A 19,167-nucleotide genomic window follows, 5' to 3' on the forward strand; every position below is an offset into this window, starting at 1 on the left:
AGCAGAAACTAAATACGCTGAGTCTTACTTCTTTGCTTTAAATACAAGACAGTCTTCTTATTATATTGTTAATTGCCAAACAAAATTTTTGAAAAGCAGGCTCCAATTGATGTGTCCTTGGAGAAAGACTTGTGCTCACCCTGCAGAAAGCTTTAATTCCTCGGTGTATTTTAAAACAAGGTTTTAGCGCTGAGCTTCCTGACTCAGACTTAATGAAATTCAAAAGATTTTTTGACAGGTAAAAATGAATAGTTACCAAATTAATTGTCTTTGAAGGAAAAAAAAATATCAGAGCTGCATAAATGTATATCTTCCCTCAGTTTCTAAAACTCTATTTTTGGAGATTAAAAAGTTTCCCATTTTATTCAGCAAGCAGGTTAACGACACTTCTTGCATGTATGTAAAACTGTAAACGGCTGCGTGAGATGTAGCCACGTTTTATTAACTCCTTCATAGAGGTCATAGAGTGAGTAGTCAGTGCAATTATTTTGAAATACAGTTATTGCATAAAGTCAGGGCAGACCTTCAAACTGGGTCTTAATGTCATTAGTATTTTCTTAATGCGATTTATTACAGCACAACTAAATGGCAAAATCTATGACCTGCATGAGGATGCTGAACCTTATTATGGCATCTCGTTAAAAGGAACTGGGAACCCTACGTGAAGTCACTTGGTGCTGCTGACTCACCAGGCAGATGCGTCTTCATCCTAACAGGACCTGCACGAAGGCTGTGAGCCTCGTGGCGGGGACAGGGCGATCCTGTAGGGCAACCTGGGCACAACCAAGCCTGCGGCGAAAAGCTTTGGGCTGTTGGTTGGCTGACTCACAAAGCTGAGCCCGATGAAGCCGGTAAGCTTTGCCCAAGAGGACCATTAGGCTTGGGAGAGACCTCCAACACCATCTGGTCCAACTGTGCCCCTAGGACCAATGTCACCCACTACATTATGTCCCCAAGAACAGGTCCAGCCTTTCCTTGGACACCCCTAGGGACAGCGGCCCCACCACCTCCGTGGGCAACCCGTCCCGATGCCTGACTGCTCTTTCTGAGAAAAAAGGGGTCCCCCACACCGCGGCTTCGGCCCCGCGGAGCCCCCGAGCCCCCGCTTAACGACAAGGAGTGACACCGCGCAATGCGGCGCGGGGCCGAGGGCTTCGCCTGGAGGACGGAGCGAGCGCCCGGCTCCGGCTGCGGAGGGATGGAGGAGGCAGGGAGGCGGCGAGGCCGTGCCTCCCCCCCCGAGGCGCTGCGGGGCCGCCATGTCAGCCCGCCGCCTGGCACCGCCCCGGGCTCGGCGGCTCGGGGCCGGCCTCCGCCGGGAGCCGGCCTCCGCCCGGGCCCCGGTGCTCACGGCGGCGGTCCTCCGGGCGCCTTTCCCATGCTGCACCGCGGCGCGGCGGCGCTCTGTCGCTGTCACCGCCAGCAGGAGGCTGAGGGGAAGGCGCCGATCGCGCCGCCGGAGCCGGAGCGGGAGCAGGAAGGGGCCGGAGCCGCCGCCGCCGCCAACTTCCCCTCGGCCTCCCCGCCGCCTCCCCGCGCCCCGCCATGCCCGGGGCCTCCGCGCGGCCGCTCTGAGCCGCCCCCAGCAGCCGCCGCCGCCCCGGCCCCGGCCCCGGCCCCGGCCCGCCTTCTCCTCGCAGCCCCGCGGCCGGTAAGTGCCGGGGAGCCGGGGCCGGCCGGCGGGGAGGGAAGGGGAAGGGAGGAAGGGGCCGCGGGGGAAGGAAGGGGCAGCGCCGCGTCCCGCCCGCATGGGCCGCGCTTGGCCCCGCCGGCGGCTGAGGAGCGGGGGGAGGCGGCGGGAGGCCCCCCGCGGCTCGCTCGGGGTGTGGGGGGCTCCCCGCGGTCCCTCCGGCTCCTTTTACGTCCCTCACGGTCCCCCCCGACCCGGTTCCCGTCGGTGCCCCCCGGCCCAGCCGTCCCCCAGCGCGCCGGGCCCCGCCGCAGGCCGCGGTGGGGCCGGCTGACAGACAGACCGACAGACAAAGAGCCGGGGCAGCTGCCGACAGACCGACGGACAGCGTGTGTGTCCCCCTTCACCCCGGCCCCATCCCCGGTCCCCCCTCCCTTGTGGCCGTATCCCCCCCCCCCCCCCCGCCCGCCCCCATTGTTCCCGGTGTAAGGCAGGTGAAGCGCGCGGAGTTGTGGAGGTTGTTTTATTTTTTATTTATTTTTTTCCCCCTCTTAAATAACCTTTCCCGAGTCGCCGGTCAGCTGCTCGGAGGAAGCTTTTGGAAGTGGCCTTTCTGCGGTGCTGGGAGCCTCTAACAAGTGCCAGGCGGGAAGTGCTGGGGAGGGCAGGGAGCACGGGGAGTCCAGGCTCCGAAAGCTTTCACTCTCAGCTCCTCTCCCCTGGTTCCTGCCAAATCTCTGCTGGGATGAGTGCAGCAAAGTCTTGATTAAGCTGGCTCGTAAAAAGGGAAGGCATTTATGTCGTGGACGTAAATCATCTCTCCGATCGCTTCATCTTCAGAAAGTGTGCGGAGCAGCTCAGAGATGTTTTGCGCGGTGGTAGGAGACAAGTGTGCGGATCCTGGCGATCATGGCTTTGGTTTTGCTTTGAAAGTCTGCCGGCAGCGTGACCTCTGCACATGTGACAGTCTGGTCCAGGAAGTTTTAGGTGGGAGAGATGTTATACTTCTGTTCAGCAGCATCTTTGCCTTTGGTACTGGGAAGAAAAATTACAAGGGGCTGTAGTTTTGTCTCCAGTGGGATCTTGGTTGCCTTGTTTATTTGCCGTACTTACTCACAGATTTCAGCGAGGCTTTTCAGACTTGCTGGCAGTATATACCTGTGCCTGTCACGCTTACGTATTTTGGAGTGCCGATATCAGATTTCTTCGTAAGCAAGACAACTTTTGCACTCATTCTCCATGCATTTGGTGATGCGTGCCTTGCGAAGACAAGAGGTGGAGAAGTAGTGCTAACCTACATCATTTTTGCAGGCATTCTTGAGCCGTACTCAGACTAGATAATGGTCGAACCCAGACTTGAAGTCTCTCCTGCCGCGAGAAAAGTTACGTGCCTGCAGACGGGGTTGGTTTCCCAGTGCCCCACTTCCCACACTGGGGATTGGGGCGCTGCCAGTGACAGCTGTCATCTGCAGGAGCTGGGGCTGGGCTGGGCAGCTCCAGAGCTCCTGAGGCCTGGTCACACGTGGATCCAGTGGGATCTGCAGGCTCCCGATGCGGGGTGCAGTCAGATTCATAGCGGGGGCAGGCAGCCTTGCTCTTGTGGCAGTGATAAGGGGGAATTCTAAAAAAGTTAATTCTTCAGTGGTACCATTTCCCTGAAAGCAATTCTTACAGCCTTTCCTCCTGAATATTCAGCTGAATGTATGCGCGTATTCAGTTTCCAGAAGTGTTTTCTTTCTTGTTTCTGTATGTCTGCATGCTCTTCTTCCCCAAATGTGTGTAGGCAGTGAGCTCATAGAGCTGAATAAAGCTCAAAAGGACGAGGCTGACCCCTTGCATGTAGCTTTCCTGTGCACATGCACGTTTTCTGTCTTCGCTCCTCAGGCTAGGGCCTGAGATAACAGATGTACTTATAACCCATGTTTCTGTTATTGTTTTCTTTGCCCACATGTGTTTAATTGCTGTTGTATTGCAAACATATTCTACTTATGGAAAATCCTAATATAATGGATTATGAAAGGAAATCTTAAGTGGGTAAGTAGCTGGGTGAAGACCACAGTGGTTAAAAAAGTACTGTCTGGAAGAAAAACTACTCAGAACATTAAAGGTTACGTTGCAGGCTAAATTGTTCACCTGAAGGAACCTCCTGTAATGCTATTATGTAGTTTCTTAAAGGACGATTTCCACTCTCAGTTCAGTGTGTTTAAGTTTATTGGTACTAAGATTTAAAGCTTTGTAGAGCATGTATATATTCTAGAGAGAGTTGGCGTGGTAAAGCCACTGGGGGTGGAAATTCTTACTTCCAGTTGGGAACTTCTGTGTACCAGTTATGTTAGAGTTGAATTACCAGAATATTAAGAATATATTACCGGAGTGAAATATAATAACAGTACATCTAAAAGAGCTTAGCTTGCTTCTAGCTGGGTTCTTTGCACTACAGGTTTGATGATGTAAAATTGGAAATAGTGGAGATCAGGGTATTAGGTGTTAGGCTGTTGACTTAGGTAAAATATTTTAAATTTACCAATGGGGAGGAAAGGTTTAGCTGCTTTCTAGTATTGTGGGGAAAAGCAGAGTGTCCTTCCTATCTGCTGCTAGAATTAGCAATGTTTTTTGTGACTAGGATCTCTGTGGATCTTCCTCCTGTGAAGACCGTTACGTGTGCCGTTGTCCCACTCTAAATGTTACAAGGGGAGACCTGTCTGTGTGGCAAGCAGCTTGATGGAGTGAGTGGGCCTTAATCTATCTAAAAAGGCTTTAATTGTTTAGCATAGTTAGCATAGGATTAAGCTTGATTTAATTTTGGCTCTACTATGAAATAGATTTTTGTGTGAAGTAACTAAAGTTAAATAAGAAATGGTGACATATAAATCTTTGACAAATAAACTTACCGGTATTGTTCTGGAGTTCTTGAACATAAAAGCAGAGTGTCTGATTTTGTTTTCCAAACTTAAAAATCTTTTCCACTGAGTGAATGTGAGAAGGAATGAAAAGTAAATGCCACTGGAAATATTTTAAAGGCTCCTCTAAGTGGATCCAACAGAGAATAGCATCACAGAATCATAGGTATGTTTTATTTAAAATACGCACTTTTTCTGCCTCTGTCTGGCATTTTAATGATATCTACCTTTCAAATCAACATAATTTACGATGAAATAGATTCAAGCCTTTAGCTCTCAGTCTGATCTGCAGAGCTGAGTGCCTAAAGACAAACGAAGTCCCACAAAGCCTCCATGGATGTAAGTAGACGTGTGTGTCTGCTCCTAACAGGTTACAAGGCTCACGTGAAGCATCACTACAGTGATTAAGTCATATTTTAATGTAATTTTATTTTTTGGACAGAAATACATTTTTGAAAAATTGCTTTTCCTGGAATACTGAGATTCATGAGAGTATTTTTTTTTTTTGCGCTTCTGTATATTGGAATCTGCGCAGAAACCCTTGAACTAGCAGTGAAGTTTAACTTACTTTAACACACACTTAACTTACAGTGTCTGGCAGCTGAGACAGCGATTGACAGGACGTGTCAGAAAGCAGCAGCCATTGGCTGTAACGTAAGTAGGTGTATGCCAAGCACAAACTTCCCCGTAACAAAAGAAAACCCATTCAGACTTTCATGAGATTTATTTTCAGTTACACAAATGCTTTTAGTTACTTCATTCCAGTTACTTTTCAGTGCAGTTAAAAGCACAGTTCCATCTGTTTAGTTCATTAGTGCACTATATGTTTTTCAATATACATTTTTTATCATCTCATTAGAATATTTTATACACCAGCAATAATGTCATAAACTACACAAGTGACATAGGTTAAACCTATTTAACTTACAAATTATCACACAAATTAAAAAACTAACATATGTGAGTATTATTTCTGATTAAAATGCCTGCCCCTCACTGCGTATAGAGATTTTTTTTCATATAGTATTCCAATATTCAGCATGTTGGATAAAATATCTGGAAAAATCCATAATAAGTTCTCACAGGAGATGATTATAAGTGTGTCCTAAGGGGAAATTCAGCGTCTTTTAGAAAGATGGCAGAAAGATCAACATGCAGAAAGGTTGAATCTCCTGATAACTTCTTCCATGCCCTCAGAATTTTACACTGGGAGATAATACGGAGACTGTTATCACAGTTGCTCAGAAATAATTATTAGCGTACTTTTATGATATTGTCAGTGTGTTAATGTATTTAAGCCTGATAGTGCGAGGCAGCTGTTATTATGTTTATGTTATTTCACAAATAACACAGTTAATGTATTACTAATTTATGTTACTTCATGATTTCATTCCCTTTTGTGGAACAGCAAGGCACAACTCTTCAACTGGCTCCACGTGCTGGCCTTAGCCTGCCACCGATACACTCTGCGGGCATGTTAGTACTGTAGTACCTGCGTCTCGTCACAGCCTGTGCAGAAAACTCTAAGGCAGTACTGGCTGATTCTCTCCTTATGACTAGGCTGATGTTTTTGTAAGTGCAGAATTAAACAGTCTGATGATAAAATGAAATCTGTGTGGGAAGACGTTCCAACCTGCAAACAGCACGAGGGTATAATTTATGAGCAGCCTATCGTATATAAACTGTCTAGGTCTCTAGCATGGCAAAAAATACCACAAGGTACCTGTGAAATAGCTGTGAAACAAAAACATTTCTTGGTGCAACACGTGATACTACTATTGCATGAAGCTGTTGTGGTATCTGTGTAAATAAACTCAGATATGGGAGCGATAAACAATTTTACAAAAGACTTCAAACTGCAACCCTGTCTGTAAGCTAAAGAGATGCCCATTCATAAACATTTCAACAAGTATTGTGGTGTTGTAATAATTTCCAATAAAGTCCATGCGAACTTCTACTACGTATGTACCCCAGCATGGATGTCAAAACCGCTGTTAGCAGCATTTACAGTGCCAATAATATCGTGACCAGGTCGTGCTTCCTTAGTGCGAGAGGTGGAATGACAAATAGTGACGCTGGGTGGGTTTGACATTGCCATATGTTCGCTAGCAGTGGTTAAGACAGAAAGGGGAGACAAATGTGTTGTACACTCCCTGAATTTTAACTTCTACATGATTGCCTGGAAAATTAGTCTTTTTTTTTTTTTTTTTGCTTTTATTGGGATTAGGTTTAATGAAGAAGTTAGTGTTATATTCCTAAAAAGTATGGCTGAATGTATCACTTCTGGCATCTGATTGTGATGATCTCTGGCCTAAAGCTTTAGTCACTGAGCATGAGAAATGCTCGGCGTAAACTGGAGTGAGTTTTGCCAACCCCAGCAGCATGCTGCCTGCCTGGCATGCAGCTGGAACCTGTAGCTGTTTCCTGGGAAGGGGCAGAGCACACGGGCAATTTCTGCATTCTCCAGCTTTCTGCAGGCTTCCTTTGGTGATGCAAGCTATTTAGCCGGGCTTTCACCAAGTGAATCCGAAGTATTACATCACAAACATTCTTCGGTTTCGTAAAAGGGAGAAAGAGGGAGCAAAATGGGTATGAAAGCCAAGAAATGGGTGCATTGCACTGGGCTTGACGTCCATGGATGATGTTTTAGTGTGTAAGCATTATAACAGCATTTCCAGATGCAGCTGATGATTTCGGAGTTTTTCAAATAAAAGTGCTCTGAAGCAAATTACCATCTCTGCTGCTGACCTGAAATACGATTCTCCCCTGGTTTTGACCACATACACAGTGAGTCCTGACATAGGTCACTGCTGTGCGAGTCTGTCAGATGAAATATGTCTGAGGTGGATGACAATTGTCAGGCTTTTACGTTGGGTCATCTGTAGCGCTGCGCAGTTCTGGATGCAACAGGAGCTATAAATAAATTTAAAAAGTCTTCGCGTGTTGCGTCCTTAAGTTCCTTTTATCAAAGGAGTTCTTGGCTAAAGACTGCTAAGCTCAAGCAGCCCCTTTTTTTGCTGAAATAATCTTACATGTCATAGGGCCAGGATGACCACTGCAGACAGAGCTGGTCAATCCCGAGGACACCACAACATGATGTAACTTATGTTCGAGATGATGGTCACTTGCAGGTCTTTGAGAAGAGTCTGTAGAATACTGGTTTTCAGCTTCTGTTGTGACCTTATAACCACTTTATATTTGGGGGGGAGGGGGAGGTGAAAAATCTGGTGTAAAGGTGCTTTGTGTGAATACAACGGTATCAAACAAAAATGAGTAAGTTGCATGGGAGGAAGCCTGCCGTCATCCCTCAAGGAAAGCTTTATTATGCTGCTGTCCTCAGGACCTCCTTCTGGCTCTGGTGAACTTGACAGGTAGACGCTGCTGAGTTTTTGTGCAGGCCAGCAAGAAGACGTGGAAAGTTTTGTGGTTGTCTGCTGGGGACCTGGGAAGCTTGGATTGTTTGGGGGTATAAGGGAGCCATAGAAAGCTAGTTGGCTTTAATTTTGCTTTTTCCTTTTAGAGATTATGAAGTTTGCCAGTAATAACTTTTAAAATGACTCACAGCAAATAATTTTGATGTATTTAAAATATATGTTTTTGTGAGCACAGGTTATTTATAGTTGACACAAAATTAAGGGATTGGAAGGGAATAAAATAAGAGTTTACAGGAAAGGAGCATGCAGAGGATGATCATCCAGTTGTCATAATACATCACTTGAATACGTAGACTAGACGGCAATTTGTAGACAAACCCAGTGAGCTTGTTTTCTTAATCCGACAGGTAAAAGCAGATCAAGCCAACCAGACATGCTTGGGCTTTTCTGGTGCCTGTTAGGAGCCTCTGCTCAGTGTATTGGGTCAAATTCCTTTGTATTGGGTCAAATATAAGGAAGCTTTAAGCAGGAGTTGAATGTGCTGTAGAAAGAGAAATTGGCACGAAACATTATCTCTCAATCCTTTGCGTGACCCTGCAGTTTGCTGCCTAGGAAGCCTTTGTGTCCCCAGCTCGCATTCCTTCTGGGCCACAGGGCAGCATGGAGCTTCCCACAGCTGTGGTGATAATGTGCGTATGGCCGCGTGTCCAGAAGGCACAGGATCTCTTGTACTTGCACGTGCCAGGTGCCCGAAATTTGCCTGTTAGTCAGGCAGCTCTTCCTTTTCCATCTGTGGTTAGGCACAAGCTGGCTCGGGCTTTTCCTGGTGCTGTCACCCAGTGGGAACCAGTGGATGCAGGGCTGGAGCCTTTTAGCAGGGTTAGACGATAAAACTGTGTCTGGAAAGCAGTCTGTAAACACAGGGCATGCTGGATTTTTCTTTTCCCCAAGTCCTGCAGGAATATTTTCCTTCTTTACAGGTTGGTTTCCTGCTCGTGCAGTAATATGGGATTGTATTGAATATATCCTACTAAGACTTGGCTTCCCCGTGGAATTGCTTGACCAGGGCTTCTCAGAAGTTTCGGACCTGCTGGGGATGGCAGCTCTGAATTGCTGGCCTGTGAGTTAAAGGCATCAAGGACCTTCAAGATTTTTGTTCCTAGTAATTATAGGAGTGTGATAGAAGTCAGCAGGGTTCTCTGTGCATGCAGTTTTTGGGGCACTAAGTGGTGTTACCTGGAAGTTTTCTTTGGGGTTGTGGCTGGCCTTGAGAAGCAGGCATGCTGCAGAAGCACAGTGCATTTAGGAGTTACCTGATTTTTTTTTTTTTTTTTTTTTTTTTTTTTTCCTTTGGGGTGAGGATCGGCCAGACTCAAAAACGGCTGACTTACAGCTCTGGTATTTGGTGTAAGCGGGATGGGAATAGTTCTTAGTTGATTCAGTCCGACCACAAATGTTGGTTATCAGGAGGGAGGTGATGGATTTGTTGCAGCAACATGGAAAAAAAAGTCCGGACTGTACAGAACTGTGCTCTTCAAAAACTTCTTTGTTGTCTTGGCAACTTTACATGGTCTGTCACTTGCTTGTGTTCCAGCCGTGGCTTTAAGAAAGTGCCCTAGTTGTTGCTCACTTTCCTCAGTTATGAATTTGTTTCTATGGCTTCCTCTCTGGCCACTGTCCTGCTGTCTATAAATACGGATGTGTGTCAGTTTGTGTACTGACTCCTCTCCTTCCCCTCGCTGAAGATGCTTGGTGCTCTCCTTACGCTGTTGTAGCAGGGTGTGGGTTAGGCCACGGTCCCCAGTTCCTGGGACCCAAATTGCTCCTTGGTGCCTGCTCCGTAACTGGCTGACTCCTTTGCAAAACAACGATCGATGTTCATTCGCTGGTCTGGGGCCTCCCTAACGGTAGCACCGCAAGATCCTCTGCTGCTTGTTTTTCCACGTGTGACACAGAGAAGGAAGGGCTACCAGCACATACTGACGGAGATGCTGCTTCGGATGGTACCGAGACTGTTGCCTCTGTTATTTTCATATTCTGATCCCGCTGTCACCTCAGAGGGGTCTGACCGCCTTATGGAACTGTCTTCTGTGTCGGGATGAGCAACTGCCACCTGTGGTTCTCTCCTGCTTTCCCTGAGGATTATTAGATGGGTTTATTTTTTATACCAGCTTGTGTGTGTTGCCTTGTGTTTACGTTAACAGAAGTGAGGTAGGTAAGCTTATTTGAGCTTCAACTAGTTTTTTTTCTCTGCTTTATGTTTTGTTCAGTACCTTTTAGTTGTTGAGCCTATTAGTCTTGTGGAATGGGTCCCTGAAAGGACATGAATTTTGGGGAGGGAATGGAGCCGTCAACCAAGGTGCGTCTCTGAGCTTTTGGGAGGCCTCTGTCCGATACTCTGGCCCACGCTGATGGCTTCGAAAGATGCTCACTGAAGGTAACATTGTGGTGTCTGAAAAACAGTACAGAGAGCAGAGGATTCGCCTGGTCTGCCCACAGTGCCACTTTCTGTAAAGGAGGGATTCACCTGCTTGTGCTCTTGGTTAATTGGATTTTCTGAGATTACTGTTCTGTGTGTAGGTGAAAGGTACAGTTAAAAAGCAGCCAAAATGCAATAAATATACGTTAAAAACAAAGTTACACTGGCATATCGCACAGCCTCCTCAGCAGGCTTAAATGAGAAAATGCTCCTTGCTGGTGCCGCTGTGTGAAAAGTCAGGCTACAAAGAGCTCAGCATCCCTCACAAGTCCTTTCGAGACGTTGCACAGAATGCAGCCTTCCCCTGAATAAGTCTAGTGTAATGAAGTTAAGGAAAAAATGTGTACTTAGCTCATGCCAATATCCTAGAACTGAAATTGCAGCTTAGGAGAATGATTCCTATATTCCAAAACATTTTCCTTGCCCTCACAGTCTGAGAGCCAGTGTTTAATGCCTTCAAACACTCAGTAAGATGCAGAAATAAATACTGTCTGAGCTCCATGAGATGCTTTGTGTCCATTACTTGTGTCCTTCTCACCTGTGGTTTAGCTTACTGTTGGTATGTTCCTAAAAGTTTTCCTTATGTCGCCATGTACGTACATGAGGGATGTCCTCCAGATTCTCTTGAGACAGCTTTCCCCAGTAACTTCAAGGTTTTGGGACCAAATCCTTCTTGATTATACTTTCATTAGCATATTACCCAATGTTATTTAGTCTACGTGGACTTACTAGGAAATTGGCTTGAATTTTTTCTGTAATTACATTTTTTCTTTAATGCCTGTGGATGACCTTTTAGAAAAGAATGAGAAGATGAAGTAAAGTCGTTTCAGGCAAGAAAATGATGCACTTAAAAGAAAGTTTCTAGGTATAAGTCAAGCACACAAATGTTAAAATTGCAGCGTTGAGCTTCACCTATGCCACCGTAAGTTTACCATCTTAAGTGTAAGTACGCTGCTATGTTACTTAACCAGCAGTAATATTATCTGGTGGTCTTTAATTGTACATGGCACAGCGTTTCCCCCCGCAGAGTCCCCTACCTTTCTGAATGTACAGGATCCATAGCGCTCGTTGGCTAAGCAGCTGCTCGGTAATTTGTTTTCTGCTCATTGCATAATGCCTCCTCTTACTGTGCTCTGCTTAATCCTGCTCGGAAGGCAGACTGAATATATTTCTTTGTGAAGGAGAGGTTTGTGAGGCCCTCATAAATAGCTCCTACTGCTCTCTTCGCGCCCAAATCCTAGGTAGGTCAGTGCCCCCGTTGCAGTGATGAGGAAGTGGCAGCGTGGGGAGGGGAAGGTGATGTGCCAAGATGACAGATTTGCCCAACAGCAGTGGCACGGCTGAGAAACGGAGCCAAGCTCTGTTACATCGTGGTTGTAGCCAGTCGTGCCGTTGCGCTTACCTTTTCTTGACGGCAGCCCTGTGTCTGTGCTCCCACATTCCTCTGGTGATTCTCCACCATAGCGGCTCTTCTGGACAAGTTGGCAACACGCTGGCTGTGCCCTCTGAGCAGTGCCTCGGTCCCAGGGGAGGCTAAACCCCTCCGGTCTGCCTCCTCGCAGTAGTTACCTAAGCCACTGGCGTGGGCTCACCTGTCCCTCTTGCATATGCCTCCTTGCCCCAGGAGCTGTGTTGGCCGCAGGAACGAGCACCACGAAGTGAGGAGTTGACCCTGGTGACCTATATTGAACGCTGCTTATTCTTACGAGTATTTCAGCGCGCCTCAGGGAAATGAAATGGATACCTCCGTTCTTATTTTATGGTTGGGGAATTGATGCCTGGGAGTTAGATCAAGATTTGTGTTTGGTGTGGCTCTCCACTGAGCTCTGTGAGCTGTAGAATTGCAGAAGATCTCTGGAAGGACCAAGGATAGGACCCTATTTTGCAAGGCAGTGTTGAATGGCCGTGACTTTCTTGTCCTGCTATCTGTGCCTCGTTTGCACACATTTCAGCCATCACAGCAAATGGAGCAAGGGTATTATAAACATTCTCACTACTTTACCTGCTTATATGGAGCAGATTCATCCAGTGTGCTGAACAAAGTGATGCTTTGTAGAAAAATACAACCGATCTTTTAATTAAAAAGAAGACAAGAAAAAGCCAGTGGGCTAGAGAGGCAAATGATGATGAAGCAAAGTACCTGAAGTGTGGCTGTCCCTGGCTTCTGTAAGTTTGCATGCAACTTCTTGTATTCTCCCAGGGCTTGTTGTGTATAATGTTTTAAGGATTTTTAAAAATCAATCTGGAAAGAAACAGCAGAAGTGCTGTTGTACATACATACATATGCAGAGACCTCTGCCATTTGAGCCAGGAGGGTAACTGATAGCAACAGCAGGTTGTCATCTTCTGTAAAATAACACTAGCATGGTGCTAGTGACAAGAAGAGATGCTTCACAGATACTTGCAGATAGTAGAGGGGTGGTGAAACCCAGGAATTTCTCCAAGGAACTTAAGGGCTTGTCAAAAAAAAAAATATCACAGTTTTTAAAAAGCAACATATTTTCCTTTTCCGTTTGTTTTCAAGGTGAAATTATACGGGAAGGGCTGAGCCAGTTAGCCTCTGAGTGCTGTATGGGGAAGGACCCACTCCCACGCTATTTCGAGCTGCTTCTGCCAGATTCTTTACAGTACACCAACTCAGTGAGTTAACATGGCAGAAAATTAGTAACTTTTTTTTTTCTTGCCAGCCTGGAGGACTTTTAAATGACTATGTATTTGTATGAGCATCGGGGTAGGCACAAAAGATAGGGTGGCGTGTCCCGAGAGGAGGGAGCAGAGTTGTCCCTTTCAGGGACAGTTAGCTGTCAGGTTGGCTCAGCTATGGCATACAAGTCTACTGGAAAAAAAAAAAAAAGGCATGATACATTATTTGCAATACATCTACAAAAATTCAGCTTTTGAGGTATGCTTGCAATATATAAAATTTTACCAAGTTTTAACAAGTTGGTGTGAAGTTATAAACTAGCACAAGTACTTATAAGATGCTGGGTAGCCTTTGTTTTGTGTAAGGCTTTCTTCCCTGTGTATAAATTCATCTGAGGATTAAGTTTCATAACGTAAGGGCAGAAATTCTGCTCTTTTGGGTTAACTGCACAGTGGTAGAGATCCAAATATAAATTCTCAAAACTACCTGTTTTCTAGCAGGTTAGGATTAAGTGCCACCAAATCAGTGGCAAACCAGCTTTTTCTCTAGATAAAAAGCAACGCCGCCTATGATTTCTGTAATAGGGAAAGTATGTTTGCTCCACTGGTAACATCCCTGTGGGTGTTGCAGCATAACTGGGCTTTGCTGACACGGTCTGGAGAGCTTCTGATGTGCCTGCTTGATGTTAGACCGTGGTTATGCTGGGCGTGATCGAATACTTAATTCAGAGTAAGCAAGGTGGCAAGGATTTTCATGCACGGATAATTTTATGCACAATAAGTAGATTTTCGGTGAGTAATCCTGTTGATTGTAATAGGACTATTCACAGCTCAGCGCGAGTATAAGTCTGGGTGGGATCAGGCCCTGCGCTGGCACGTGTTCAGCAACACGGGGCCTTTGGGAATAGCTGTGCAACAAGTCTTAGGAATGTTTGTATCGTGTGTTACATTTTAGGATGTGTTAATTTTATGATCTGTGAACCCTTTCACAATGACTTTTGTTTGATCACTTCTTCTGTTTTGCAAGTCATCGTTTTAATTCATCCTTTCAAATGCTTGCGTGCTAATTTCAAAATCTTTCAGTTGTGTCTTATTTTCTCAGTAGGGAGAAAGGATCCTAAGTTCATTTAATGTTCTTTATTTAGAACCATTAACAGGGGCAGTATTTTTTACTTTTCAGGTGTATGTTCAGGTTTGAACTTCTGCTATGGTGAAAACTAGCTGTGTTTCCCTTCCCATTCGACTGCATCCGTGCTTTAATAATGCTGCTAAGTATCTTTTCTGAGGTGGAAATCCTCGACATGTTTCATGATCTGATAGGGTTTTGAAATGGCTATTAGGAACCTGTTGAATTCCAATTTTTTCCTTCTTTTGAAGAGCATTGCATTGAGGGCAGTTTTATTAATAGGAATGCTTAACCATAAAACAGGAATTAGGCACGTGTAGTTTTTAATGTGCTATTAAGCCATGTTGCTATTTCTTTCTTTAGCATTAGGAATTGCAGAATTACGTGGGTTTTTGTACTGCCTTGAGGATATAGGTATACATTACCTCTAAATTTAGCATAGCCCATAGGTACGTCTGTGTGGCAGCTGTACCTCCTTCATTTGCATGTGTACATCGCACTCGGGCTGCAGTTTCCCCATACACTCGTCTCTAGTCTAAGCACTGCCTGCAGCAGAAAGAAGCAGCCCCTTTCCCTTCTCCCTGCCTCTTCACTTGCCTGTCTCCTGTGCTCCCTGCCTACATACCCCCGTGACGCAGTGGACAGCCGGTGGCTTTGCTGGGGGCCTTTTGTCCAGCTCCACTGGTAGTGGCACGGTGACGGTTGTGCTGCTCAACCCAGCAAAGGCAAAGAGAATGCCAGGAGAGGGGCTGGACACCAGGCTGACTTCTGAGCTAGTTCTGTAGATTCATATACCTTCCATTCATTCAAGTTTACATTTTAGCACAAACCATGGTAGTTCAGCCATAAAGGTGAGCTCCAGGAGGCAATAATACATCTCGGTGTTCCCATATATGGCTGGTTTCTGACGTTTCTTGTAGGTACGTTTTGCACTAGTAGCCTTTATCCAGTTTGTCATTTGGGCTTGTTCTTCCAAAGGCTGTTGTGGAAGAAAGGAAGTGGCAGGAATGGGCTCAGATGCATGTTCGGTAGCTTCAAATCGTTGTTCATCAGGAAGCTCACCTTGTCTGACCCTGAGTGAAAGCATACTTCCCCAAATTAGGAAATAAGTAATGCCATTGGGCTACTTCTAGCATAAGGTGACCCTGAAAAAACTTAGTGCCTTGAATTGAGCCCTGTCTCCGTTTTTGGGATGGGAATCTTGGAGGTGGGTGCTTTCATCAGGACACCATCGAGTTGCTACGGGCACACTAGAATTGCTGTAGTGCGTGCTGACCTCTGTGTTTGGGTTGCTGAACCCGGGAAAACATGGTCAGAGGGAGTTGGCGTCAGTATGTGCTGGTGGTATTTCTCTCTCGAGTCTTTGTTAGAAGCCTTCAGAAGGAGCTACGGTTCAATCCAGAAAAATAATTGAATTTTACCAATTTCTTTTCTTGCCTCCTTCAATCTTCTTTCATTCTAGTTTGCTTTGGAAGTACAGGGAGAAGTTAATACAGGAAAGAAGCAGAGAGGGATATATACCAATCTTGCTTTTTAGTGCTTAAAGATACAGAAGTCTTAGAATGGCAGAGACTTTCATGGGAAATTGTTTACAAATAGAAAAAAATCCATCTTAATGCTTTTGCAGGTTTTTTTTAAGTAACTCCTTTAACTCTTATACAAATACATATTTAAATACAGATGATTTTCTATATCTTGTCTATCAGTTTTTAATTGTCCAACATACTTTTTTTCGTCTCTCAGTCTTTTAAATCATACCCGTAGAAACTTCATCCAGTACTGCACATAAAAATTCATTTCAGAGGTGAACCCAAGTAGTATCTCTAGGCGCTTGCTGATCATTAAATAATCCTTTGCTACTTGCTTCAGGAAAGAAGGAGGAAGGTGGAAGGGGGAAGGGGGAAGGTGGAAGTGGAAAGAGCAGGAGTGTGCGTGGCAGTCAGGTGGCTAACAAGTTGTAGCACTTGCCTTCAGGGGGTCTGGTCAGCCTTTTTATTCTATTTTTTTTTTTTACCTATTAATGTTTTCTTTTGATTGTATTGTAATTTTTGATTCTGAATTGGAAAGGTTGTCACGCTTCTCATTTACCCCGATTCGGTTTAGATGACTGTTTCTTTGATAGGAAATATTGTCTTTCCCACTCAGCTCTCCAACTTGCTGCACCAGGGATCTCTGGAAAAACTGATGTCAGGGGTACTGAAACGAACAGTTCTGAAGGACTGCCATAGGCTTTGGCATGGCAGCGGCTTTTGAGAAGGAGCAACGTTGTTCACTGGCTGGGGATGTTCTGCGAGCAGCTGCTGAGCACTGTGTGAAGAGGGAAGATGCTGAGATGATCTGATGAGACCTTCTCTGTGCAGTTCCTCCCCGGCCTCTTTTTTTTTTTCCCCAAAATTCATGCATGTGCAGGAGGTTCTGCCTGTAGATGTCTCTTGTGAAATGCTCTGCATAAAGTAAAGGTTCGGAGAACCTCTGCCAAGCAAAGTGGATGCTTCAACGCTTTTGTTGATAGCTTTTTTTCTCTTGCTGTGTTGAGGAGCTTTATATTCAAAGAAAATTCCAAAATTATGTGACTGTTTGGTGGAGCTTAATAAAAGTTCTGCAATTCCATGGAAAATGTCTCTGCAATAAGGGTAACAATGTTTTATGCCAAGGGAAGTACTTATGTATGTTCGTGTATGCTTGGTGTTTTTGTAACTTCGCTCAAGATAATCTCAAAATGAGTTGATCTTTATCTCACAGATGTATCTTGCACTTGAAATATTTATTTAATCTTTGCAGGCTTGGTAAAGTGAGCTGGTTTGAATGCTTTTAACTTAAATTTTCTTTATCACACTGTCATTCTTCCAAGAACACTTCTCCTCATCTTCAATGTAAATGATAGGATTCCTTTTATGTGAGCCAAAAGGTGTCAGATGACAAACTACCCTTGTTTCACTGAGATGGTGGCAATTGGGATGCTTCTCATTTGAATTAGTAGCTTATTTGTGTTTGTGTTTCTTCTTTTTCAAGCAGTACCTGATGTCATATGACTTACACCGTGCTTCATCACTTAGAGTACGCAGCCTAAGAATACTACGAGTTCTCATTATTTCTCTCTGAAAAGCCAGATGTTTGAAAGCCTGATTTAATAAGCAGCACGCTCCCTGTACCAGCAGCTGATGTGACTCAAGATCATAACTCAGAAAACAACCAAGTGCTTTCAGTTGCATGACTCTGCTAAGTCTATTTGGCAGGGTGAGAACGAAATAGTTTCCCTACCCTGACCATTCAGAGCTCTAGTGAGACCAATACATGCCATCTAGTGCTTGACTGTCTTCTGGGCAGCTGCTTTGTCTTGCCAGCTCCTCTGTGAATCTGCCCATCTCTGTTGGCGAGAGTAGCAGCTCTTCTGCAGCCTGAAACACTCGGGTCTCTCTATTTTCATTTGTCTGCCTATCTTCCTGCCAGGAAATAGCTTTGTATCCAGGATTTCCTCAATTCATACCTAACTTCAGGGTGAGGTGGCAGTATGCTCCATGTGGAGCAACCGTTTCCGTGAGTGGCTCAAGCAGAGTGATCAGGGCCACTGTGCTCTCAGACTTGATGCTGGTGTTTTTTCCTTAAATCACCTTGAGTTCTTGTATCCTAGTACCTGCACGTACCGTTCCTCTGAAGAATCTGCACTGAGCTTACGCTGTAATGTTTCTGTAGCATGGAACAAAAGCACAGCAGATGTAAGATGTATGCTGAGAGTGGATAAACTTGGGATAAAGGCTGAAACGAATAAATATGTATCTGCTTGTTTTCCTTGGAGTCTATCTTTCATTCTACATATTTAACATGCCCTACCTAAGAAACCTTAGCTCCTTTGCACCATCCTTTATCAAATAGTGACTCCATGGGAGACAGATTCTCAAGAACTTGAGTTCCTTCTCCTGTTTCTTACTTGACACAGGATCCTCTGCACTGATAAGGTTATAAATTCACCCTTATTTTCTTTTAGGATCACTAAGGTCTGTTTCAAGATCTCTCTGGGAGACCTGCATTGGTAGAAAAAACGCAACCTTTGTGCTATGCCAGTTTTTTGTTGTTGTTGTTTGTATTACTGCTGAGAAACTATCAGTATGGTTTCCCAGTTACCTCCCGAAATACTTTATGGATTGTATAATGTCTCTAGGTGGCTGTGTGGCATACCAGATATCCGTTTTCTCTTGAAGATGTGAAATCCCATTCTCTTACTATAAAGTGAGTTAACTGGGAGTAAGCTTGTCACCCAGCACTACCTGAGCTCGCTTACGACATTAAGGAGTTGTCTGTACTTGAAGACAGATGCTTGGAAAATCAAGAGAAAGACTCCAAACTTCCTTGTGTTAAAATTGCAGAAGAACAAAAAAGGACAGATAACAAGCAAAAGTGTTCTTAATAGAATTTTTCCTCTTCTGCTCCTGTCACAGGCTTTTTGGGTCTCTAAAATGTGTTCTTTTTTTTTTTTTGCATAGGAAGGGAGATAATTAAAATTGTTGATGGCATTGTCATATATAAACAGATTTAGCTTGGTGACTGTGTCCTCCTGACTTGCAGCAGCAGAAGGCTTATTAAAAAGACCCGTAATTGTCTGAAAAGCTTCTTTCTTTGGTGTGCTGCTTAAATAGCTGAAACTCGGAGAAGTCAGCCCATGCTGGCAGTCAGAAATGGGGAACATCTCCTGATAGGGAATGGGAACAAATGTTATTCCAATTCTGAGCTATATGACAGGAGTTGCTACTAGAAGTTGTTAATGTGGAATTTTTTAATTTTTTTTTTTTTTTTTTTTTTTTTTAGAAAAAATGAGTGAATTTTACTTTAGGAAGATTAAGAGCTAATGGTAGTATTTGAAGCAAAGTGTAATGTAGCAGAACTTCCAGATCTTTTTCAGCTGGTTCTCTGGTGGCTTGCATTCCTACCGAGTACGCTAGGATCTCACCTGCAGAAAGACTGCTCCATGTTTTGTAAGCTCCCTGTAGTTCGGTACAAACAAATCTTCACAAAGGTTT

At 44.8% G+C, this 19,167-nt stretch overlaps 1 protein-coding gene across 1 annotated transcript in view; it reads left to right on the plus strand.

Annotated features, from left to right (window-relative positions):
- The first annotated feature begins 1,308 nt into the window (after positions 1-1,308).
- The window catches only part of ZNF148 (zinc finger protein 148), a 37,094-nt gene continuing 19,235 nt past the window's right edge, over positions 1,309-19,167 (plus strand). The window contains exon 1 of the mRNA XM_035331289.1: positions 1,309-1,651. The gene's annotated coding sequence lies outside the window, so the exon portion shown is untranslated. The remainder of the gene's footprint in view (positions 1,652-19,167) is intronic.

This window comes from Oxyura jamaicensis, chromosome 7 (assembly GCF_011077185.1).
Source record: "Oxyura jamaicensis isolate SHBP4307 breed ruddy duck chromosome 7, BPBGC_Ojam_1.0, whole genome shotgun sequence".
NCBI classification, from domain to species: domain Eukaryota; kingdom Metazoa; phylum Chordata; class Aves; order Anseriformes; family Anatidae; genus Oxyura; species Oxyura jamaicensis.